The sequence below is a fragment of the Rattus norvegicus genome, chromosome 15, assembly GCF_021556685.1.
Source record: "Rattus norvegicus strain SHRSP/BbbUtx chromosome 15, alternate assembly SHRSP_T2T, whole genome shotgun sequence".
NCBI lineage: Eukaryota > Metazoa > Chordata > Mammalia > Rodentia > Muridae > Rattus > Rattus norvegicus.
In genome coordinates, this window is record NC_141548.1 from 96,595,438 (window position 1) to 96,620,934 (window position 25,497).

Genomic DNA, 25,497 nt, shown 5'->3' on the forward strand with positions numbered 1-25,497 from the left:
AATAAGGACAAAATTTACAACTGATTTGGTTAGAATTTATCAATTTTTTTAGTTTTATTTTTCATTTTTTATTGCTTTATATATGGAAATAAAAGAATCATTAAATCATTAATCCTCAGATTTAACCCTAATATTTACAGGATTGAAGTTGGTAGCTGAACTGTCAATGCACAGTTCCTGATAAACACTCTTTTGTGTCTCTCTAACGTGTGCTAAAACTATTAGTACTTCTTATAAAATGCCTACATCCATTTTACATAATTTTTCCAAGTTTTTTTGAGAGTTTCAGCAGCACATACAATAACCTTGGAAAAATACAAAGATTATCACGTCACCTTGTACTTATTGTTATTTTTAAACAATAAAACGATTTGTCAACAACCTAAACAATACATTATAGCCACAATTTACATTGAAATTATAATTTATGAAGTACATACAAAATGTAACTTTTCTTAAATGCAGATGGAGTCTCTTAAACATATTCAACAGCAATGGAGTTATAAAAGTCATCCAGTTTCATCACAGAGTTATCTCTCAGAATTATCATGATATCACTTATACTTGAGTGTTTCAAAATCAAAGTAATATACTGTTTTCTTCTAGTATTTTCCTGACTAAGGAAGAAAAGTCTCATTTTAGATTCTTTAAATTGTGGCTTCTGCTCTAATTGGTAGAAATGGTATTCTACCTAATTGGTATAGATATATGGGCATCTTCTTGAAAATACATTACTTACTTGGTTTTCTTAATAATGGACTTGGGTTTGCAAGTATGCATAGACTGTAGGAGCCTACTGCTTGTATCCCTTCTGCCCACCAGGTCAGGCTGGAAGGCTGTGCTCCTGCCTGTGTTTCTTTAGCTCCGCAGGAAGATCTACCTCTGTCCTCTGATGTTTTCTCTGCACTTTTAGAACAGACTTTGAATGTATGTTTGCATTTAATTTAGGAAATACTTTTTTTTCAATATTCCAAAAAAATGCTCCATTGAAAACAAGCAAAAATGTCAAAAGTGAAATTGCAACTTACCATGCATATTATACTGGCAGTCGCTATAAAGTTCAGGTAAGTTTTCCATCTTCAGTGCTCAAACATCGGGGCATAAAGAAAATCTTTTAATGGAGCATAGTCAAATACTGAGAGAAAATCAATCAGAGGAACTGAAAGTGTGAGTCCATTACTGGTTAGCACTGAACGTTGAAGAACATAACATTGCTTGTGCTGCAAATTCCAAATGTCCTGGAAGTTCTTTCCACAGCAAATTCAAACAATAAATAAAGTCCACCTACTTAATTGCAATGCCAAATGACCTCCATAAGCCTAGATTTATTTTGTTCTGGTTCTAGATTTTGTGCTTTGGTTGCCAATTGTGTGGCGATAGCCTTCTTACATTCCTTTCAGGTATGTCTCTGGAAAACAAAACAAAACAAAGAACTGGTAATATTTTATAATATGAATCTTGTGATTCCTCTGGCTCAAAGTAAGTTATATCTTCTCAAGTAAAGAACAACACCAGAAATCCATTTTATATTAATACGTGGTGAGGAATTTTAGGAATGCACCTTAGGCTATAGACCTATAATATACTCTAAATCTGTCTCTTAAATATATCTATCAACTCAAAAGTCATACTATACCAAATTATTATTAACTAACCTGAATAATTAACATTAGTCAGTATGTAATGGTAAATTAGGGCTAAATTATGAAATATTTTAAAATATAATGCAAAATTGAAATAACTACAACAATTACATTTGCAGTGTTAAGTGCCGATGTTAAAAAAAATGTATACAATCTTTAGAAACAAAATCAATGACAGGCCATAGGGGCAGGGGACGGAATGAAACATGGCAGCGGTGACCTCTTACATCTTTCTTCATAAAGAAATTCATCCTCTCTATCTGAGTTCACAGAGTGTAACACATAACTGAAATCTACAATTTTTTGTTTTGTTCTCTCATTACTTTTATACAATAACACTGTTTGACAATGATACACAGGAACAAAATGTATATTGATCACTCTTCCTTACACTGGCCCCGTTCCCCTAATTTTCCTGCTTACTCATTCCTTCCCTACAAATAGACAGTGGACTAAGCCCCTGAACGGTGAACCAGACAGACCCCGTTAAATGTTTTCCTTTGTATGAGCTGCCATGGTCATAGTGTTTCTTCTCAGTCAGAGAACATTTAATAAGACATCATCTTACTGTGGTTGCAGGCTAAGAAATGAACATTTGTCTTTAAAAGTTAGGCTCTTGGCTTAAAGATAGGAAGACGGCACCAAGTAAACACAATTACGCTTCAAGACAGGAGGAGGTTTGTACCAGTGTGACGGAACAGCTTATCAAAAAGAAAAGACCATTTCCTCGTTGAGCTAACTTCCTGTTTCTAATGATTGAGGGAACACTGAGTCTGGAGCCGACTTCTGTCACTTGAAGTTGTCCTTCCACTGTGAACTGCGAAAGGATTTCTAGTGTCCATTTTAGAGACCAGTTGTTCAGTACGTGTACCCTTTCATGGCTCATTTTCTTATAACACAATCAGTATTTCCAGGCTTCTGAGGCTAAATGAAGACCAGCGTCTCTCCAAGAATGCTTCGGGTCTTCAGCATCGGGTTCAGACCCCAGAGGCACCCGGCTTTGGAAACAGGACATTTACAGGTTCTTGGCCTTTCTGCTGTGAGCCAGGCATTGCAAGACTGTAATTGCCCAGACAGTTAGTCTCAAGGAACAAAGTGTTCCTGGTTTCTCAGCTTCCTGTGTTGAAAAACGGTTTACCACTTCATCGTAAGCTTATTTAAGAAATTCTATCTTTCAGTTTTTGTATTTGTTCTGTTGGTTCTTTTCCTGGAAAAAAAAATCCTGACTAATATAAATTTGAAAAGAAGAATTCTTTTTCGTTCCTTATTTAAACATTTTTAGTGTTAAAAAGGTACAACTCCCAGTTTGAACCTTCCATTGAGACTTGAGTTGTTAATATTATCAGAAATCCATAGAGCCTAATTAAAAATGCAAAAATTGTAATGGTCACAATTTCTCATCTTTCTAAGCCAAAAGGAATGCTTGGCATCTGCTTCATGAAAACGAAAGTAAAACTGGTTTTAAGTTGTTTTCTTTCTATTTTAACTATGTAGGTTCAGAATTCACTTCAGCTGTGCTCTATCCTTTAACCACTCTCCACTTACATTATTCACATTATGCCCCTAATCACTACCTCATCGAATTAACCAATTTTTCTATTACTGAGTTTTGGGCAAGTTACGGAGATGGTTTAGAAAGTAAAGATGTCTCCCACATAAATGCTAACAACCTGAGTTGTTCTTTTTTTTTTCTTTTTGCTCCTAGCTGCTGTTCTAGCACCATGCATGCTTTCCTGCTGCCGTCCACCACCTTACGATGGTGATGGAATTTTCCTCTGGAATCGTAAGCTCCAGTAAACTCTTCTATAACTTAACCTTGGTCATGGTGTCTCTTCACCACGATAGAAAAGTAGCAAAGATACTTATGAGCATGAAAGGATGGAGTCAGCTCCATAATGAAGCAGGAAAAGGGGTGAGTGGAGAGAGGGGAGCAGGTATAACAGAGGGAGGGAAAGGGTATAATATTTGAAATGTAAATACATAAACTTTCCAAGAAAAATAAAATTAGAAATATAGACATTCTTTGAATAGCAGTCCTCATACCTATATGCCTCTCTCTCTCTCTCTCTCTCTCTCTCTCTCTCTCTCTCTACCTCTCTCACATACATAAATAAAAACATTTTAAAAATCTGTTAAGAGTGGTAAGCAAGCTTCAAATGTAATTAAACAGTAATTTATAATATAAAACAGTAAAGTGCTAATATATTTTATATCCTATGAAATTTCTGAGAAGTTATAATTACGTGTGCATTTATCAGAGTCCTCTCACTGAGTAGTTAAAACAATTACTGCCTAAGGCATGGTGAAATGAGTTTTAAATGCTTGTGATATTCAATGAGAATAAAATATTGATATCCGATTATGGGGAAATTCATGTTTGAACATGAGGTATGAATGTACTTTGGAGTAGTTATGGCTTGTTAATTATTAAGTGCTTTAATATAATATATGAAATAACTTAGAGAATTACTTTCCAACATTCCAACTAATTTAAAAATCTCTGGCTACATCATTAATAAATATCAGTATCTGGTTCATTAAATTGCTTCTCCTGCTAATGCTCAAGGCATAGATTTAAATGGATCAATGTAGAGTGCAGAAATGGTGTTTGTGACTTCTGTTAAGAAAAGTCTAGCACATACTTTGACAAAAACACAAAACAAAACTTAAACCTGATGCAGCGGTAGCTGCAGAAATGGCTCAGTTGTTAAAACGTTGGTTCCCAGCTCCTATGAGGTGGCTCAAAACAACCCCCGACTTTCCTTTCTAAAGACCCAGGTACTCCTGATTCTCCAGGTAGTAAGCGTGTGTGTGCAAGCATACAGATGTAGCCGAACCCTCACATTAATGAAATATGCTGTTTTTATTTTTTTAATTTGATACAGTAACCCAAATTTCTTTAGAAAAAGATAGGTACGCTCAGGCCTTCAAATGTAAAGTATATGTGTCATTTGTGTTCCTCAGATCTTAGTTCAGATTTATCTTAATATACCACCACAAATTCTTCATGACTTAACTCCTGCGAGGGTCATGAAAATACAAAAAAAAATCAGATATGAACACCATGTAATATCTAAAATAAATCTCTAATAATAAAAACACAAGTTTAAAAGGTTTACACATAAATGTACATAAAAAACAATTATTAAGAAGACACTCTTTTGAAAGTGAACAAGGAGGTCACATGGCAGCCTTTGGCAAGAGGACATTGAGGGCATAATTGATATAATTATGGTATAATTTCAAAAACAAAAGAAAAATCATTTAAATAATGAAAAATTCCCTTTATTAAGAGGTTTTCCAAATATGGTTTGCTTGGTGTTTTATATTTCACATTTGTTTAGTAAACATAGCATTTTCTCTCAAAACTACATAATGGAAATAACAGAAGTATATATTTACTTTAAACATTTGTGAATGGAAGACGAATAAAATATGAAAGGGGCAGTGGGGTATGATTGCATGATGATCAGATTAGTCTCACAGGAGACATAAAGCCACAAGACAGAGAAAATTCACAAAATGCAGTGGACCAGGACAAGTCACGCTTTGAGAAAATAAACCTACTTTCAGAGGTGTGTTATCCAGGAGAGGTTGAAGAAGGGTCCAGAGGAGAGATTGAGACACAAACAACAATTGTGTGTGTGTGTGTGTGTGTCTGTGTGTCTGTGTCTGTGTGTATGTGTCTGTGTGTGTGTCTGTGTGTGTGTGTCTGTCTGTGTGTGTGTGTGTGTGTGTGTGTGTGAGAGAGAGAGAGAGAGAGAGAGAGAGAGAGAGAGAGAGAGAGAGAGAGACTGTGTCTGTGTAGAGGTGCTGTCTACAACTTTAGTAGCTATATATGCTCTTACAGGGTTGAAACTCATGGAAAGGAGGCTTATATGTTTCTCGGCAAACATCTGCTATTAAGAAAGTAGGATTTGTACATGTTCACTTATGTTCAAATATTATATTGCCTCTCCATGACATTCAGGGTCCTGCTTGAGATTTAATAATACATCACAAATAGATCTGTGTAGTATAAGGTGGCCTTTTTACTGGGGCAGTCTCTCAGGGAGCCTCTTCCTTAAGTGGACTTCCCCAGCTCTTGTGTTTCTCCATGGCTCTCTCCCTGACCTTTATGTCCTCCTGTCTCCTCTCTGTCCTCCTGTCTCCCTTCTGTTTCCTGACTCTCCTGCTTTCCATGATTCTGCGCAGAGCAGCTCCAGGTGCCAGCTCTTTATTATTCAAAACGACCGGCTTCATCTCAGCTGGTTGGCCTTGAGAGCCAAGATGTCTTGACTCAAACCAGCTTGCCTTTCTGTTTTGTGCAAGTGAGGAAAGACCTGGTATCCTCCCTCCCTCCCTCCCTTCTCTCCTTCCCTCTCTATCTATCTATCTATCTATCTATCTATCTATCTATCTATCTATCTATCTATCTCTATCTATCTATCTATCTATCTATCTATCTATCTATCTATCTATCTATCCATCTATCTCTGTCTCTCTGTGGATGTGGGGAACTGTACACATATATGTGCAGGTATACACGAATACTTTTCTCTCTAGTCGTCCGTTGTTGGAAATTTACATTATTTCCATAATTTCACTCTTGTCAATAATGCTGAGGTGAACGTGATTGTATGAGAATGCAGATATCTCTTTTGCTGTAGGGATCCTAACGTTTCAGATATCTAACCGGAGGCCAGATTGATGGCTCATTTCATTTATAGATTCTAATTATTTCTCGAGATGTTCCCCTACTGTTTCTACAATAGGTAATTCACACTCCTGTCCCCAGTGTTCAGCAGTTCCCTTTCCTTCCATTCTGGCCAAAGTTTGCTATCCATCTGCATTTTGATAGCCCTTCTAACAGGTGTGAAGTGATAGCTCCTTGGAGTTTTATTTTGATATAACTCGTGACTTAAATCATCAAGCCTGTTGTCATCTGCCTGCTGGCTGTCTAGTTTTGTAATTTGCCTTTTTAGATCCTTTGCACGTTTTAAAAATTGGGTAATTTATTTCCCTCTGAATAAGTTATTTACACCTTTCATATGGTTTAGACACTAGCCTTTTGCCAGCTTGTGCTGGCACATATTTCGCCCACTGTGCAGACTTTCTTTTTGCTGTATTAATTGTTCTTTTGTGTGCTGAAACTTTTTGGTTTAATTTCATTTTCTCTTGTCCCTTGTATTCTGTTTTTTGTTTGTTAGTTTTGTTGTGTTTGCTCTCAGAGTCTTTAAATATATATTGTTATCAAGATCCGTGTTGTATATCTGTTACCCTGATATTTTCTTCTAGGATCTTTACGATTTCAATTTTTACACCTTAGTGCAATGAAATGGACGGTGTTTGAAAGCAAATTTGACAAATAAAGAGTCTGACAGAAGAAACACTAACCTTTTCTGTGCAAAATGAATGGAGCTATGCTTCACCTTTCTTCCGTTAGCAAGGATAAAGGCCCTTTATCCAACATGTGATTTATAGAGTGCTACAGCAAAACATATTATTCAAGGACCCACTTGAACTTAAGGTGATTTATTAGACTTATATTAACTGGGTTAATGAATCATGGCTAGGTAGAATCTCGTGGTTTTCAAAATTAAGGGTAAATATGACAGACCTCTCAAGTACAAAGATATATAAGTCTCCTAATCTTTAATGGCAATTTATGTCCCTGGTTAGCTTTTATGATCTGTCTTAAATCCCACTTTCATTCCAGGAGCTATAGTCCTGAGCTCCTCAGCGTCGGTTTCCACCATTACCTGAGAGCACTGAACGTGTAGAGAAGTAATTTAATGCTGTTGCTTTCAAGTTCACTAATGCATTAGTAATTGCTGCCGAATATGCTTTGATTATACAAACAGGGGCACAAACAAGATACAAGACTCGGCTCCATGGGAGCTTGTTTCCTAAACTCTAGGACTGCTTGCTTTCCACAGCTGTGTAGCAACTGTTTAGAATTCATGGAGGAGAGGTGTTGTCTGGCCAACATTGCAACACAAAGTTTGTGCTAATTGTCCTGCTTTTATCTGGTTCACTGTCCAATCCTTATCTAAGACCTCTTTGTCCTAAATAGTCAAAAGGCAAAGCCTTTTAACAGGGAATAAGCTATTTCACTTAATCTCTTGTACGTATAATTAGTAATGGACGACGGTAAGCCACATTTGACCATGAAAAGCCTGGCAAATAGTTACACTATTCTTTCTGTTTTTCCTGACCAGCGATAAGTATATGTTATAACCTGGTTTTAAGCTTTGTATTTAAAAGCGAATGTACTCTTTCTAGACTACCATGTGATAAATTCACACGTTGTTTCTCTGGATTCTTTAGGGAGCTACCTCCAGAAACTCTGGAGACAGGCAATGTCTGTTAGGAGGCTCCCACATTTCCTCGCCATCGTTTTACTACATAAGGAATCTGAGTTAGCCTATGGAATGCTGAAAGATTCCTACTGGGACACAGAATTTAAACGCAGCGAGTGCCAGGCAAAGTGGATAAATCCCTGTTGACATTTGCAGACTTGAGCCAGATTCCAAGGACAGCCCGATTAGCAAAGACTCATCTAATTCACACTTCTACCACGGAACAAGCACATTTGCTCGGCCTTTGTTCCTGGGTTATTTTAGGAAGAAAGTCTAATTAATCTTATGTTTATCAGTTGTTAGTTTATTTCCCTGTATTAAAGCCATTTCTGAATGTTTTATAAAATGAAGCTTGACAGAACACCAGTGAAAACCAAGCCAGATCTAAGTTAGTACACACAAAAGCCTCCTGTTATTTCAAATATACATAAATTAAGTGCAAAAGAGAAACGAGTAATATGTTTAATTAATGCTAGGCTTTCTGTGACTGCCTTAGGGGGGAAAATTATGCAATTAAAGTAAACATGTCAAATCGATCCCCTAAAGTGACAAAGAGTATTGGAGGCACACTGCGGCCTCATTCAGGTTTTCAGAGGACAGCAGGGTCAACCTTAGCTCTGCCTCCTAATTCCAAGTAGAGTCAGCTGGAAACAGGATCTCCATTGTAAAGAGCCCTGTACTTTGGCACAGGCTTTAATACGCCACAAATCGCACACTGTTCCTGCTAATCACCTAAAGAACATTGGGTGTGTGACTCCCTGTGCCACCTGCCTCCCCCTGTGTTTACTGGAGGTGCCTCTCACCAATTTGTGTTGTTTTCTAAATTTCTAAAGATTTCCTTTTCTCCCTCTTCCAAGTGCAGTCTTTTTGACTCCAACTGTTTAGTCCTTCGCATCTCTCATCGGGGCATACAAAGCTAGGCTGCTGTCTAGTGGGCTAGAGTTTACAAAGGCCCACACACGAGTGTCTCAAGCGCCACTTCCCGGCTCTGTATCCAGAAAACACTTTGAATATTCATCCGGTAATTTGATATTAATATCAATATTACATCCCTAACCTTCAAATGTCACATCTGTCCTGTTTGGACACAATCAAATTTGCCTGTGTGTATCTGTCATGTGATGACCGCCAATACTTTTTATTTTTAACATATACTGTTTTTATTACTTTCTATGTGCTCTCAACACACAGTTTGCTGTCTGATGGGTGGAACAGAACATTGTGGGACTGTGTGTGGCAGCCAAAACTGACATTCGGTGACTAAACCACAAGGTTCGACGGTTAAAAGGAGCATCAGGTGTGAGCGGTCCTTTGATTGCTCAGAAATCTTCCAGCCTCTCGGTTTTTTGCCTCAGGCTTTCTTCCACTACATTTGTTTAATCAGAGCTTGTCCCTGCTTACCACGGAGGTGCGTGAACACTAGGGCAGCCTTCATTTTCAGGACATGGTAGCAGTCAGCAAGGAAAAGGCCTAGCTGCCGGAAGAAACTATCTAACCTGTTCCTGTGTCGTTCCTCGGTTTCTTAAAGCGAGATTAACCTCTGTCTGGACACCTGGCTCAAAAATTAACGTGAAGCTGACTCAGCTTCTTTCCCCAATTCAGGCTTGCTTTTTACGATTCTCACTGGCCAAGGTTCTTTCAGTCTGGGATCTACTTGTGTCAGATGCTCAACCCTATTTCTGCACCAAGGCAAAACCGTGACTATGTCGTCCTATTACTAAAATAACTTCATTCATTTTAATAAAGTTTTAACTATACAGATATAATATTATGTGTCTATAAACTACTTTTAGGGTATCTAAATTAAGAAATTATAGTGTATGTAGTAGAAAATATGACTTGTATGATAGTGTCAATTATTTACATATTCATTTTTATGATGGTTTCACTGTTAGTGTTTTACTATAATATTATATTTTGGTATCTTATTTTTTACCACTAGAAGTAAGTGAATAAAATGAAATTAACATCCAAAAGAATATGCAATATCCATTTTGTATAATTTGAGTCTATTCGATTTATACATCAGTTCTGATTGTCTGTGAGCTCTCATTTGAATTAAACTGTTGAGAATATTATTTAAAATGACTAATATTCCTACAATACAGTGTATGCTCTAGTGCTCATTGCCAAAACTTGTAGTTGAGAAGCTGTGTACTAATAAATATGATATTAAATAAGAATAAACTAAGAGATAGAAATGTAATATAGCGAAGAATGACTTTCCTTAGAATGTCCTACTTTGTTCTGAATTTGGAGCTCTATCTGAATAGTATATTTATTTATTTGTATTTCCAACAAAGAACTAACCCAACAGAGTCTCATAACTAAGGCCTCTAATAAAAACAGAAAAAAATATGAGATAATACAATTATATAAAGGTTATAGTCAGAGGATATCAAAGAAAATACAACAAAATTTAAGGTTACAAATGAGTAATCTTGTTTGTATTTCTATCTTACATTTATAACAAACTTATTTAGGTATATGCATTCTTTTTCATAACTATATTATGATCTATGTCATGAACCTTCTCTTTTTTACTAAATAATTACATTTACTAATATTTATCAGGGTTTGTCCTATCAATTTAAGGGTCTAGATATTGTAAGAAGACAAATCTGCAAACAAAGGAGAGACACCCTCCTACACACACACACACACACACACACACACACACACCACCACCACCACCAACAACAACAACAGCAACAACACGATGCACATTCTGTATCATAGGAAGCATGACCATTCACTAGCTAAAGAAATCCTTCTTCCTGTGCCATATTCTAAGTAATCCGTGTCTCAGTTCTCTACCTTATATCATTGAATAGGCTGAATATTAGCTGCCTGCTTCCTCACGGTGACCTTAATATGTTATATGCTTTATTTTCTTTCGATAATCTGCTCTGCAGAAACAAGGTTCATGTTTAAATTACTTTATATATATTTTTGCATAAAATTATCAAGAGTTTACAGTAGCTTTCCATAGCAGTAATTATATACTCAGGTCACTATAAGATGTTCTCTTATGTCTGTCTATTGAAAACCATTTGATGATGATATTGTAGGAGTTTTACTAAACAAGAATACTTAATAGCTCTTGAAGTAATGACAAGAAGGTAACAAATGAGTATTTTTCTATAGTTGAATGTACGACATAATATCCATTAGAGCTTCTGAACTTCCTCCATGTAGGGCAGAGACACTATACATGATTGATTTGAATTTTGTTCAACTTGATTTTAAATAAGCCAAAAGTATCATTCATTCACTTAAAAAAACTACCTTTGTACAATATGAAAAAATACAGGCTTTCCTACACAATTTTCCAGATTCCAATTAGGATCTCTAAGGAAACCAAGAAGAAATAGTTAAAGTTAATTGGGGCACAACAAGTTGTTTAAAACGCAGAGAGGTAATTAAATCCAATTAAATTACAGCTAAATATTTTGGTTACCTTAATCATCAATGATCTCAGTATGATACACACCAATCTGTTATTATTATATAACTGTGTTTTCTATTCTATTTATAGGATGTAAAAAGGAATTACACATGCAAAGATTATCAGAATCAAGTACTGATGAAGTGTTTTTAAATGTTTCTTTTTCATATCCTGTTTTGCTGCGTGAAATTTACCTAAAATGTTGAAATTTAAAGGCAAAATTATCTTAAGCAAAATCTTGCCTTAAAAACTGCAGATGATTGGGGTATACTGAACCTATAAGATTTCTTTCCCCTTCATCCTTTACTCTTTATATACATTTTCTCATTCCTCCACATATTATTCTTAGTTCTTGATACTCTTAACTCTGAAATATTATAAACTACATTCCTCTACTCAGTTTGTAAACCTGATTCTTATCAGATTCATTGACACATCCAGTTGTCTTCTATTTCTCGCAAATACTATCAAATTCTCTTCTATCAATGGAAGAAAAGATTACATACTTCATGAGAAATATTCATACAAAATAAAAGTCATAAACATTGGAAAAGGCAGAGGAACCAAGAACCAGAGGACTTACTACTGCTAAACATACCTGAGTGTGTGTGGGGTGTGTGTGGTGTGTGTGTGTGTGTGTGTGTGTGTGTGTGTGTGTGTGTGTGCAGTTTGGTAGAATACAGTGAGTGCTTGTCCTATTAAATATAATTTCTGGTTGTATTGAAATTCTGCTAAAGTTGTTTTCTATGGAATTCTGCAAGTATGGAGGATAATCAGCCTGGTGTAAAATACTAAACTGATATTTAACTTCTAAGAATATAATTTTCTTTTCATATTTTTCTGAGGTTGAATGATTCTTGAGAAATTATTTTCCTTACTCGGGATATGTAAGGAAAAAACCACATATAGAGAGATTCACATGCAGTATAAAGAAGACTGAATAGACAGGTGTCAAGGATAAAGGAAATGTACAACTGACTTGAAGAAACACTGTGTCTCTGGGGCAGCTGAGGTGTGGCAAATGCCTTACCCCAAGAGGGTCTGCTGAGTCTTGTGAACTCTTTTTGAATCTGCACAAAGCATTCACACAAACTCCAGACAAATCAGAGTAGAGCCAACTATTTAAGAGAAGAAAACAGTAAAGGAATACTGAGGAATCAACATATATAAAGGCAGCGACAATTAGAAATATATCCATCTGAAAAAAAATGAAATATAGGTGAACATAAAGGTTAGGAATTTTCCACCAAAAATAAACACATGAAAGTGAAATAAGAAAAATTAACTGTAAGGGTATAAAACATGAATACTACAAGTGTTATTTAAATTTCAGGCTTAATAGTTTTACTTATAAATACCTCTATTTAAGGTAACAATAACAAGTTTGCACAGACTTTTTTTTACCATATGAAAGATGAACTAATTAAAATTACTTACACATCAGCGTGGGATACCATGACAGTTATGATGAGAAAGAGAATTTCCCCATATTCCCAGGCATCTGAGTACTTGATCCATTGTTACTTATGGTGGTGAATGGACAGGTAGTGTTGTATTGAAGAAATATATCGCACTGGTGAGCTTTTAGTGCTTAAAAAGTCTTACCATTTCTAGTTCACTCTTTCTGTTTCGTTCCTTTTGTTCAAGATGTGAGCCCTTTGACTTCTGTTCCAGTCAAATCTCCTGCCTCTAGTCCTCAGTCATATGTTTTATCCTTCTGTACCTGCATGCTTAAAAAAAAAACTTTTCTATAAGTCACCATTGTCATGACGATTTACCACAGCAATAAAAGTATAACTAATACAAATAATCTTCCTACTCATCAAAATACTAAACTTGTTGCAATGTCCAAGTAACACCTTGCTGTAGTATAAATGAGTCACACAGAGTGCTGACTGCGTCCTAGAGAGGCTGTATCAGATTATGCAATATCTTTTCTACTCAACCCAGCATGGAGCTTAACCCTTAAGAGCTTTATTTATTCTTCTTCTAGGCCATGTGTGACTGTAAGTAAATGAAATTTCATGATAAATCAGAGTGAGTGAGGTAGGTAAAGCACTTTACATGTACTACATCATTAACATGTTTTTAAAATGTGAAACGTTTTTGTAAATAATGTGTGTGTGTGTGTGTGTGTGTGTGTGTGTGTGTGTGTGTGTGTGTGTGTATCCCAGTGATGGCACTGTTTTGGTGGGTTTAGAATATGTGACTTTGCTGGAAGAAGTTAAGCAGTAGGGCCAATAGTGAAAGGTTAAAGATTCAGGCCTTATACTATGCTCTGTCTGCTTAGTGCTAGTTCAAGATGTGAGTTCTAAGAATCTCCACAAATTAGTATTCCAAATAATATAAATCAAGTACCAACAATTAAGTTTCATTGGCATACATTACACTGTGTAAACTAAGCAAATTCTAAATGTTTTTGAAATGCAACGGATGAAGAATATCACAGAGAACTCCATCTAACAAGTGATGATGGGGTTACTGAAGAGTTTACAAACCTCAGCCTAGAAAAACATATAATATTGATGGGGAAAGTCACAGAAACAATTTTATTCTCTGGAAATAGGCCACATGGAAATTAGCTACAAAAAAAAATTCATGTATTAAAGCTGCTCAAATTTAGGTCAGAAATGAGGCAGGCATCTATGGCATCCTTGCCTGGAGCTGTTCCAGTTACAACACATCCCTGTCCCATGTCTACATTAGTGTACACAGCGATGTTCCCAAGGCAAATCTGGCTGTGAATACCAGCAGCTTTGCAGCTGAAGAAGTCTGGATGCATTTAGATAAGCACACAGAGGTTTCTGCTTGCTGGTGATGTCAGTAAGAACAGCAGCATTGATAGAAAACTGGGAGGGGATATCACACATCCGCAAGCCCAAGGTTACAACCACGCATGTACTGAGTACAGAACAGAAGCAAGCAGAATTTTAGAGGCGGATTCTGATATGGGAGCTTAGTTGATCTGAGGGCAAATCCTTGCCTAACAGGAAGGCTATACATATGAGACAGAAAATACAAAAAATCACAGTGAATTCATTTATACAGCCACCAAGTACACATTTATAAGGGGTTTCATTCCTCCACACCCAGGACATTTGCTGTCATTTGTATTCTTGATAATAGCCATAATAACTATAGTGAGATGTAGTTATAAAATTGTTCTTATCTTCATTTTCCTGATGGTTAATGAAGAAGACAAAGACAATCAGGCACTTAGTAGCATTTATATTTCCCCTTGAGAACTCTGCTCAATTGCATAGCTAATTTTCAATTGAGTCGTTTCATTTTTCACCTGTTTAGATTTTTGAGTTGTGAGTATAATTGAGACACTAATCTTTTGTCAGTTACATATCTGGCAGTGATATTCTTCCATTTCACGGTCTGCCTCTTCACAGTTTCCTTGGCTGTACTGAAGATTTTTAATTTTTAATTTATCAAGTGTTCCCGAAGACATGTTCAGAATGTCCATAACTGTGTCTAAATCTTAGAGTGTACCACCAGCTTATTTCTTTAGCAGATTCAACTTAAAAGGTTTTTGTTGAGGTGTAAGTAGAGTTGATTTCAGTGCGGTGTGAAAGAAGAGAATTTGCTTTTATTCTTGTACATGTTTCAATCCAGTATTCTGAGCCCCTATGGTTAAAAATGCAATGTTTTCTCCATTATGTACACTTTAAATATTTTTGTCAAAAGTCAGGTCTCTGTGGTTAAAATAGTTGTACCTAGGTCCTCTATTCTATTACATTAGTCCATGTTATTGTGCCAATCCCGTGTTATTTTTATTAGTATGCCCTGTAGAACAACTTGAAACCAGATACAGTGATTTTGTTGTAGTGTAAACATGTGGGAGTATAGACAAATAGAACTACATTGGATCTAAATCGTGAGATTTCTCAAAAAACTAGAAATGCTGCTTTCACATGACTCAGCTAGGTCTCTTTTGGGAACATATCCAAATGAGTCTCCATCACCCTACAGATATATCTGGGCATCCCTGTCGGTTCCTGCTCTATTCACAATATCTAAGAACCAGAAACGGCTGAAATGTCCATTAGCTGATTAATGGGTAATGAAAATGTGGTACAAAGTGATGTTTAATTTAACAGTGTAGAAACTATAAAAATTCACAGATTAATAAGGGAACCTGAAAAATAACGCATTAGGCTCAGAATGACAAAAAGTGCGTATTCTTTGTCAAGTGAGAAGCCTAGCTTCAAATCCTTAGATATATGTGTTTACCTAGGAATATATGTGGAAAGAGGTCATGGTGGAAGAGATGGGAACATACCTACGTCCTGTCACCTACGGAAGGGAATCATTAAAAACACAGATAAAATGAAAGAACAGAAGGAACATACTAGGGATCATGAGGATCAAAGGCAAGTGGGAGTCTGGGTAAAATGAAAATATAGAAAGTAGGTAAACCAAGAGAAGAAAGAAGGGGCAAAAGGACATACGAAAAGATCAACTGAAAACCCGTCTTGTCACCAAACTAAACACTATGGAAGCTGAGTTATAAGGGAGGTAGCTGCCACTTGATTGTACCCATTAAAAATGTCCTTTTAAAAGAAGTGATTATGTAGTGGGCTGAGCTCCAAAAGGATAACATATCCAGTTCCTGATTTCTAGAGAAAAGAAACTATCCCTGATTCAGTAAAGAAAACAAAATTCCTTGCTGAATTTGTTCTTTGGAAAATGTCACACATATGTAGTTGATTCTGATTACTGCCACACCCTCCTCATTTCCCCTCCACCCTATGGCTTCATATCTGTGTGCTCTCTTGATTGTGATTCACTGAGTATACCTGGGGTTACGGATGTGAACAAGGGTTTACTATTGTATTTCGGAGCATGGCTAATTCATCCATGGGTGCTTAAGTGATAACCACGTCTGACCCTCTTCACAATCTACTTATTAATAGCTCCTATTTCCACATGAAGGGGCTGGACCATGTGAGTCCTTCACGAATCCATGATTAACTGAAAGGCTGAAAACTAATTCAGTGCCTAATATATCATTAGGCTTTATTATAATGATATAAAGATTATATAATAATATAAAGATTATTTTGCAGTAATTGATTCGACAAAATACAGCTTGCAACTCTCAAAGAATTTGAAATTTATAAGGTAGAGTTTCCCAAATTGCTGATCCTAAAGGTAGCAGAAGTCTGTTACTCTTCTTTACTTTTGTTAAGATGTAACACCAGCATGAAACATTGTTTATGTGGCAAGAACGTATTCCTAAGAATGTAAATGAGCCTCTGAAATACATAAATCATAAATTCTGCTTTCTTAAAATAACTTTGCTGACCGGAAAAGAAAATAATATATGTCATTATCACTGGGGAAAAAACAAAAATATAAAATGACTTTACTAGGAGGAGAAGCACTTGGTCCTGTGAAGCCTTGTTTCCCCACTGTAGGGGAATCCCAAGGTGGGGAGATGCCGGTGCGTGAGTGGGAGAGGGAACATCCTCACAGAAGCAGGGGGAGGAGTGAGAGGGGGATCCGGGAAAGGGGATAACGTTTTAAATGTAAGTACATACAATATTAAATTTAAAAAAAGGACTGCCAACTGTGTATAAGCAAGCTATTGACCTGCACCAATTAGCTGATATTTACAAGTTATTTCCACTTATTTCAGTGACCAATAAAATCCACATTCCAAATGGGGGGGATAGCAATTTTTCTTGAATCTCAAGCATCAAATGTTTCCAAGTGTTAAACAGAAGTAGATACATCAAACTAGTAACTGTAACTGAAGTGTCATCAGAATTTAGTGAAGTTTGTGAATGATGTTGATGGTTATGACTATTTAATCTGTCAAATTTGCTTTCTAATTGGGCATAAAACCAAAGAGCAAGGGACTAAAGTGTTTATAATTTTTCAAAACCTTTCTTATATTTGTAAACATACTAAGGTTTGTAAGTCAATTAAGAGTTTTAAGAAATAGTATCATAAGTAAACTTTCAAGAAAATAAATATTAAATAGAAAATATGACATATGTCTTTAAAATAAATCTTTAGTAAGTTGGAGTGTCCATAAGAATAGATGAACATATATGTGAGTGTTGATTGGAAATTCTTTCCAGCCAAATATAAACTAAGAACATTTCAGTTCATTCTGTGAGATACAGAGTAGTTAAGTATGTAACATCAGATTAAACATGGATCCAGGAAAAATAAAAAGTCCTGGTGAAATAGAAAATTAATATATTGGAAAAAAGTATACAAAACATAATTAGAAGTCATATAAGAATCTAATATTAAATTTCAAACAGAATAATAGCATACACTGGAAACAAATATGAAAACAGCCAGGATAAGGTAGTAAAATTTCAGAAACGTCAGTAAGGACTTGTTAATAGTAGAGAAGGTATTTAAATCCAAATTATATCTCATATAATGTTGATTCTATACTAAATTAATATGAAACATACAAGCACACATTAACTATATTATTTTGAGTAATAATCTTTATTATCCAATAGTATATAGCAGTAAATTTGCAGATTATATATTAGCTTATATATGCAAATGTGTACATTATATAAAATTGCATGTATGTGACAAACTAAAATAGATAAACTAAAAGGAGGAAAATGAAATAACAAAAATCTGTAAATAAAAAAATACATGTAAAAATCTATGAACTTATAAGTATGAACTAATGGAATAATGGTAAAACATTTGTTTTCTTCTTGGTTTATGTAGGTCAAACACACTAATGACATAAACCAAATCAAGAAGTTGATATAGATTGATTGTGTAGAGTAGTGCTATGTAAATAGTTAATTGATTAGTATATACCTAGCTGCTGAGACACTATTTTACATTTTTAAAAATTTAGAAATTATACTTACATCCCTTGTTGAAGGAATTCTAGTGTCCATCTTCATGTTAGGAGGGCAGAGGCACGTTGAGTGTGGTGTCTGCACAGTCCCACAATTGGATGATGAGTACTGTTGGGCTCTGGGTTAGATTTGGTGGTGTCTGTGTGAAATTAGTTTGCAGTGCAAGTGAATGTATGAAATACATTTCTCATGTAAACATCATGATGCTGATGGACTGATCATTTGTTTTAAAAATCTGGCTTTTTGAATAATGAATGAATAATATTGTCTAAGAATAAATCTCGGATGTTGTAAACAATGGCTCTCAAAGTTTAGTCAAATCACTCCGAGCATATATGAAGTTACACCACTTGAGAGGCGAGGGGCAAGCCACAAGCAGAGCGGTGAGACAGCACACAGTGTACTGTTGACTAGCATGGTGACCTTCGACAAAGCAAATTTCTCTACTTTCTTCCCTTTTGTCTCCCTGAAATATACACTCATCCTTAACATCCTTCATAACACATGTAGTTCATTAGATTATCAGAGATATCATAATTAATGCTTGCAAATGAGCTGTCCCTACAGGTACAGACTCAGCCCATAGATAATGATACTTGTTTTACAGAGGCAATCATTAAAAAGGAAGAAAAGCCAGAAAGTAAATAATAAAAATTCTGAATTTATCTCCAATTTATCTTGTCATCTTCAAAAAGATCTTTTTGCTAAAGCAAGTTATTGTTAAGTAGATGTAACTCTCTGTATGATAATGCATCTTAATGCAATCATCTTTAAAGGCATGTAAAATTATTTTTGCATGATAATATTTCTACTGTAATATCCACTAATATTAATAATTATTTTTGAAAACTAAGTTTGATGATTATAATTTGAAGGTCTTGGTTTGGGCCAAATGCCCATGATTATAGAAGTCAAGATACTGGGTGTGAACTTATTACTTTTGATATTTCATTATAACCACTATTATTCTTGAGTAAAACTTAAGTTGATACCTGCAACAGGAATCTTTTTGGGAAGGCTCCTATTGGTTTTGCTAGGCTTTGTGGCATCCGTATAAATTGTTTAAATATTTTTTTCTAATTCTGAAGAAAATGGTACTATACTTTAGAGGGCATTACATTGAATTTGCAGATTGTTTTTGTAGGATGGCGGTTTTAATAATATTAAATTTAACAACTCTATAGCCTAGTGTCTTCTTCAAGTCCTTTCTTCAGTGTTTTAAAGTTTTCTTCCATATGTATTTCAGTTCTTTGTTGAAGATTGTGGCCAGTAATTTAAAAGATTAATTTAGGTCTTCATAATGTTTTAAAATACATTTAAAACCGTTATAAATTGTTAATACATATTTGTATGTCTGTGCTTGTGTGAGTCAAACTCATTCATCCAAGTGTAAGCAGAGAGCCATAGAGCTTGATGCTCAACAGAACTGGAGTTTGAAGCAGTTGTGAGCTTCTAGGTACCATGATGGAAACCAAACTTAGCTCTTCTGAGCCAGCAAGAAATATTTTCCATTTTTTGATTTTTTTTGTTTGTTTGTTTTACATCCCAATATCTGGCCATCCTTTCCTGCCAGCCCTCCTTCCCCACTCACATCTGCCCTTCTCCTCTGGGAAGTGGGTCATCTTCCCTCGGTATCACCAATCTTGGCATGTCAAGTCTGTTCAGTACTAAGCATCTAGTTGAAGCCAGATGAGGCAGTCCATTTTGGGGAACGAGATCCACAGATAGTAAATAATTTAGTGGCAGCCTCCTCCCCAGTTTTTGGCAGAACTGCATGAAGGCTAAACTGTACCTCTGCTACATTTAAAGTCACCTCCATATACCCCTTGGATCCTCTCTTTGGTCCCCGTTCTTTGGAATTTCCTAGAGACGCCCATCTATGATCCTTTCTTTCCCCTGCTCTTCCTCATCTGATTCCCTGCCAAATTCCTCTCCCAATCTCCCCTTCCTTCCACTTCTCTCTCTCCATCCACCTCTGATATGTATTTTCCATGTCTGAAAAAGATTCAACCATTATCCCTTGCCCTGTCTTGTTGTTTTTTTCAGTCTGTTGATTAGAGCATAACTATCCTTTACGATATGGTTAATATCCACTTATAAGTGAGTACACACTATGCATATGCATGACCTTTTGGGTCTGGATTACCTCATGCAGGATGATATTTTCCAGTTCCATCCATTTTCCTGCAAAATTCAGATTGTCCTTGTTTTTAATAGCTGACTATTATTCCACTGTGCAAATGTACCACATTTACTGTATCCATTCTTCAGTTGAGGTTCATCTGGATTGTTTCCCATTTCTGGCTAGTACAAATAAAACTGCTTTGAACATAGTTGGGCCAGTGTTCTTGTCAGATGGTAGATCATCTTTTGGGTCTATGCTCAGGAATGATATAGCTGGATCTTGAGGTGGAATTACTCCCAGTTTTCTGGGAAATTGCCACTTGATTTTAAGAGAAGTTGTACGGGTTGGGGATTTAGCTCAGTGGTAGAGTGCTTGCCTAGGAAGCGCAAGGCCCTGGGTTCAGTCCCCAGCTCCGGAAAAAAAAAAGAGAGAGAAGTTTTACAAGTTTGCATGCCTAAGTAGCAGTATAGGAATGCTACCCTTGCTGTCCTCACCAGGATATGCTGTTGCTTAAGTTTTTTATTTTAGCCATTCTGAATGGTAAAGTGGGATCTGGAAGTCATTTTGATTGTATTTTTCTGATGACTATGGGCAATGAACATATCTTTAAGTGCTTCTTGGCCTCCAAGATTTGCTTCTTGAGAATTTTCTGTTTAGTTCTGTATCCAATTTTTCACCCTGCACAAAACTCAAGTACAAGGGAATCAGGACATCAACATAAAACCTGATACACCAAATCTAATGAAACAAAAATTGCAGAATAGACTTGAAGTCCTTGGTACAGGAGACAACTTCCTGAAGAGAACACTCATGGCTCAGCTACATGATTAACAATGAATAAATGGGATCTGATGAAGTATGAAAGCCTCTGTAAGACAAAGGCACTGTCAGTAGAACAAAACAAGCCTACAGATTGGAAAAAGAATCCTCACTAATTCTCCATCTGATAGAGGGCTAATGGCCAAATTACATAAATAAATCAAGAAGTTAGACACAACCAAAATAACCCAATTAAAAAATGGGGTACAGATCAAGAAGAATTTTAACAACTGAGCCATCTCTAGCCTAATCCCAAAGTATTTTGTGTATATTTTTATTGATCCAATGTGTCAACTGACATATTGTCATGCATTTCTTTTGTTAGATTTATTCAAAGATATTTTTGAGGCTTTGGTGAATGGACTTTTTGTCTGACTTCATACTTGCTATGTTTCATGTACACATGTAAGAAAATGATTTATATTTTTGCTTGTATATTTTTTATTTCTTGCAACTTTGATAAGCATGTTTATCAGCCAAAGGAGTTTTAAAGCAAAGTTTTCAAAATCTTTTAAGAGTAGAATCACAAAAAAATAAACTGTGAATTCTCTATTTGTAACCATTCTTGTCTTTTATTGCTCAAAGATGAAGCATTGAGTTGACCAAGTGTGGTAAAGGTAAACATTCTTTTCTCATTTTTTAAATGAAAAAGTTGTCAGCATAATTTATTTGCTGACAAATTCAAGTAACCAGTCTGAGAAACTAGTATAAGAGAAAACTAAATACTGTTTCAATGGAAACTCATCCTGAGATGGATTTGCACATTTATTCATTTTATACTGAAATATTACAGCCAAATTAATAAATATACTGTGATAGATTTTGCATTTATGGAATTTCAATTTCCTCTCATTTTCAAAATGTTGAATAAAATAAGGAAAGGATTTTGTTCAAATATTTACTTAATAACATAAACAAATGATGTTACTTTTTTTCAGAAAATTCCATAGTTCTCAAAATAAACAAAGATTCTGAAAGAAATTCAAGTGGAATAAAATCACTTCTCTCGAGGAATTATACTATCTTTGGCTTTCATCAATGCAAAATGATAGGGAAAACTGGAATATTTTACTGAAAGGTACCAATAAATATGCATATTTTCCATCCTGAATGATCACAGCACATAGTAAATGGGCATCAGAAATATCTAAGACAAACAACAGATTCCTGATCCTTCAATTGCTTATAATGCCGTTAAGTCTTGAGGTCTTCAGTGAATTTCACATTTCTGTATACAGAACGGTGGATCACTTCCAATGCTTCCATTTCAACTGTTTATTTACAAAGAAGAATTGAACAGAACTCTGCCTAATTAAAAAAAAGTCAACCTCTATTCCTTGCTAACGCTTCTACTGACATTTGTTGCTTGTTTTGAAACTAAAATATTCTTCATTAAAACCACCAAGTTCACACACTGTTTAAACAAAAAAATTACCAACGTTAGATTATTAGCTTTGAAACATTTTGTTTTAGGTTGAGTTTTCTATATTTCTAATTTCCAGCAAAATAATTTTATCCTTTACTTGCAAGCATCTTGTTTTAATTTGATTTTCTTCAAGATTTATGAGGCAACTGCTTTCTTTATGCAATATAATGTATTTTTTGAAAGAAGAATATGTTGTAATTTGAAGCAACTCAAGCTTGTAATGATTTTTCCTTCTGTACAATGCCTACTGAAATCTATTGATAAATGAATGTACGTTTGTTATTCTTTTTAAACAACTTAGTGCACTTGTCCCTACTTTAGCTCATTAGTGTTTCTTCCCCAATCAGTAAAGTATTTGGTTCACACTTCAAGGTTATTTCTTGACATAATTATTCAATTTCATTGATATATTTAAAATCAGACAAGATTGTACTCATTATTTAAAATATTACAATGTTGACCCAGCATTTTTCTGTAAAATTTATGCTTACAAATGATAGACTATACATCATACTGTCCACCTGATCATTTGCAGGGAGGTAAGATGAATTTCAGTCATGCAATATCAATATTATTCTGTAGTGTCACTGTTTTTCCATTCAACACCTAGATATAAAGTAATCTCACTTTATTAGAACATACAATGTGTCACTAACTTGTGGAATCCCTTTAATTTTTATGACTAGTTAGCATATTTTATTGTATAGACATCCAATCAAGTATAGTTTATTACTTCATATTTTTGTTACTTTTTGAGCATTTCATATACGTATGTAATGAGATTCTATCAAATCTACATCTAGTCTTTCCTCTGACTAACCTCAGAGTACTAACACAACCTCCAAATCACATATTTTTGTTGTTGTTATAGATAAACTACTGAGTTCTGTTAGTGCTGCTTATAGGTGAATGGCTGTGGTCTTATCCATTAGATCCTGGGTAACCAGCGCTACTTCTTGAAAAACCATGGTCCTCCCTCCCCCAACAGATATCATTTGCTTGTAGCTTCTCAGTAAGTCCTGAATCCTGAACATTATCTAGCCCATCTATTCTGGGATGTGGCTTGTTTTGATTCTGTAATGGTCATTCACAGATAACAGCATTTTCTGTGAGTTTATGAGCATGGTTAGCATGTCATTTTCAAAAGACAACACTTCAGGACATTCCTCACCATCTTTCATGTGTTTCTCCAACTCCCCCTCTTGGATATTCTCTAGTCTTGGAGGTGACGGTCTTGATATGAATGTCATATGTAGAATTCTTCCCCTTATTCTTAGCATGTTGGTTAGTTTTACATTGTACCATTGACATGTTTTTCATGTTTTTTATTTATTTTTTTGTGCTTTGATCAATGTTGAAAGAAGTCCAAACATATTTAGAAGCCAATTTGACATCATGACACTTAGCAAAATAACAATGGCAGGAAGGAACCTAGAGCTTTTTGACATCACTATTGTCAACTTTTGAACAGGCTTAAGCGGCTTAAGCTTAAAGCAAGGTATTCCCTAGTGTGGAAAAGGCCTCAGATCTAATCAGAACATGGTTTGTTATTCTCTAATACTATTACCATTATTGAAGTTTATCCTTTCTCCCCTTTCCTTTAAAATATATGCAAATATATATTTTCTATTTTGGAAGAAATAGATTATAATTTTTAAATGAAAATGTGTTCATGAATTCTAATCAGTAAAATTTTGATACTCATTCTTTGACCAAAAACATATTAACTCTGTGTAATAAAATAGGCTAATGTGTGAAGATGCTTTATACAATTCTCAACGATAGGATGAGAACATGAAATAATTTTGCATATAGATCTACCAAAATGTGATCAATGTATTTATTCGTTACCTATTTTTGTTTAAATGTTCTCTTTAAATAAACACTAAAATAGAACATGGAAGGAATTAAAGTAAGCATAAGAGATACCAAGGTTCATTCAACATTTCTTTCAAAACATCTTTAATTTACGGACGAGCTACTGTTTTCCTATCTTGTTTTGCCATTTAAAAAGTAATCTACTGCATTTCAAGAATGAAAACATCTTGAGAACTCAGTGGGATGAAACATATTATGTCTGTATTGGATGCATCTAGCAGGGAAAGCATTAAAATCATATACAGACACCAAGTCAAACTGTGATAATGGGTTCGCATGGGATGAGCTATTATGTATTATTTAGGAGTTCTGTTAGGGAGCTGTGCTTTTTTATTTCATTGTCTTAATGCGAACTCTATTTGGAAGAGTAAATTATATTTAAGAGTACATAATCTAATGATTACCAGTTGAAAGTTATATTCTTAATTACCAGCAATGAGCAAGTTCATGTATTATAATATAAACAACTCAGTGATTCTCAGAATTTAGGATATTTTAGAAATGTCATTCTTCAAACAGATTGCTATTATCTTCACATTGTCATAGTTTACAAATATAAATTGTTTTTACTTGCACTGTGTTAATAAAAATTTAACTACATAGAGGTTAAACCAATATAGTCTATGTTTTAGAATAAGATTTTTTGATGTTGAGCTCTTAAAGTTCATAAAAATGTTTATCGCTGTAAGTCAAATATGACTGCAATGAACGAGTTTTATTTTTATAGCTTAAATTTATAAATTCAAATACAACTTTTATTTTTTCTTTTCATCACTTTCCTTATTTACATTTCAAATGATATCTTCCTTCTCAGTTTCCCCTTCACAAACCCCCCCCATTCCATCTCTCCTCCCGTTTGCCTCTATGACAGTGCTCCTCTACCCATCCATGTACTCCTGCCTCACTGCTCTAGTACCACCCTACTCTGGGGCATTAACCTCCACAGGGCCAACAGCCTCC

At 35.2% G+C, this 25,497-nt stretch overlaps 1 long non-coding RNA gene across 27 annotated transcripts in view; it reads right to left on the reverse strand.

Annotated features, from left to right (window-relative positions):
* Positions 1 to 25,497, reverse strand: part of LOC102547440 (uncharacterized) — a 247,423-nt gene that overhangs the window by 178,276 nt on the left and 43,650 nt on the right. For 5 of the 27 annotated variants that reach the window (XR_015638540.1, XR_015638528.1, XR_015638538.1 and 2 more), the window contains 2 exons: positions 13,038 to 13,162; positions 1,029 to 1,408 (listed from right to left, as the gene is read on the reverse strand). This is a non-coding gene — a long non-coding RNA (uncharacterized LOC102547440). Of the gene's footprint in view, positions 1 to 739; positions 1,409 to 12,869; positions 13,163 to 18,298; positions 18,429 to 25,497 lie in introns of all 27 variants that reach the window. The other 22 variants (XR_015638536.1, XR_015638534.1, XR_015638531.1 and 19 more) reach the window with 9 other exon arrangements.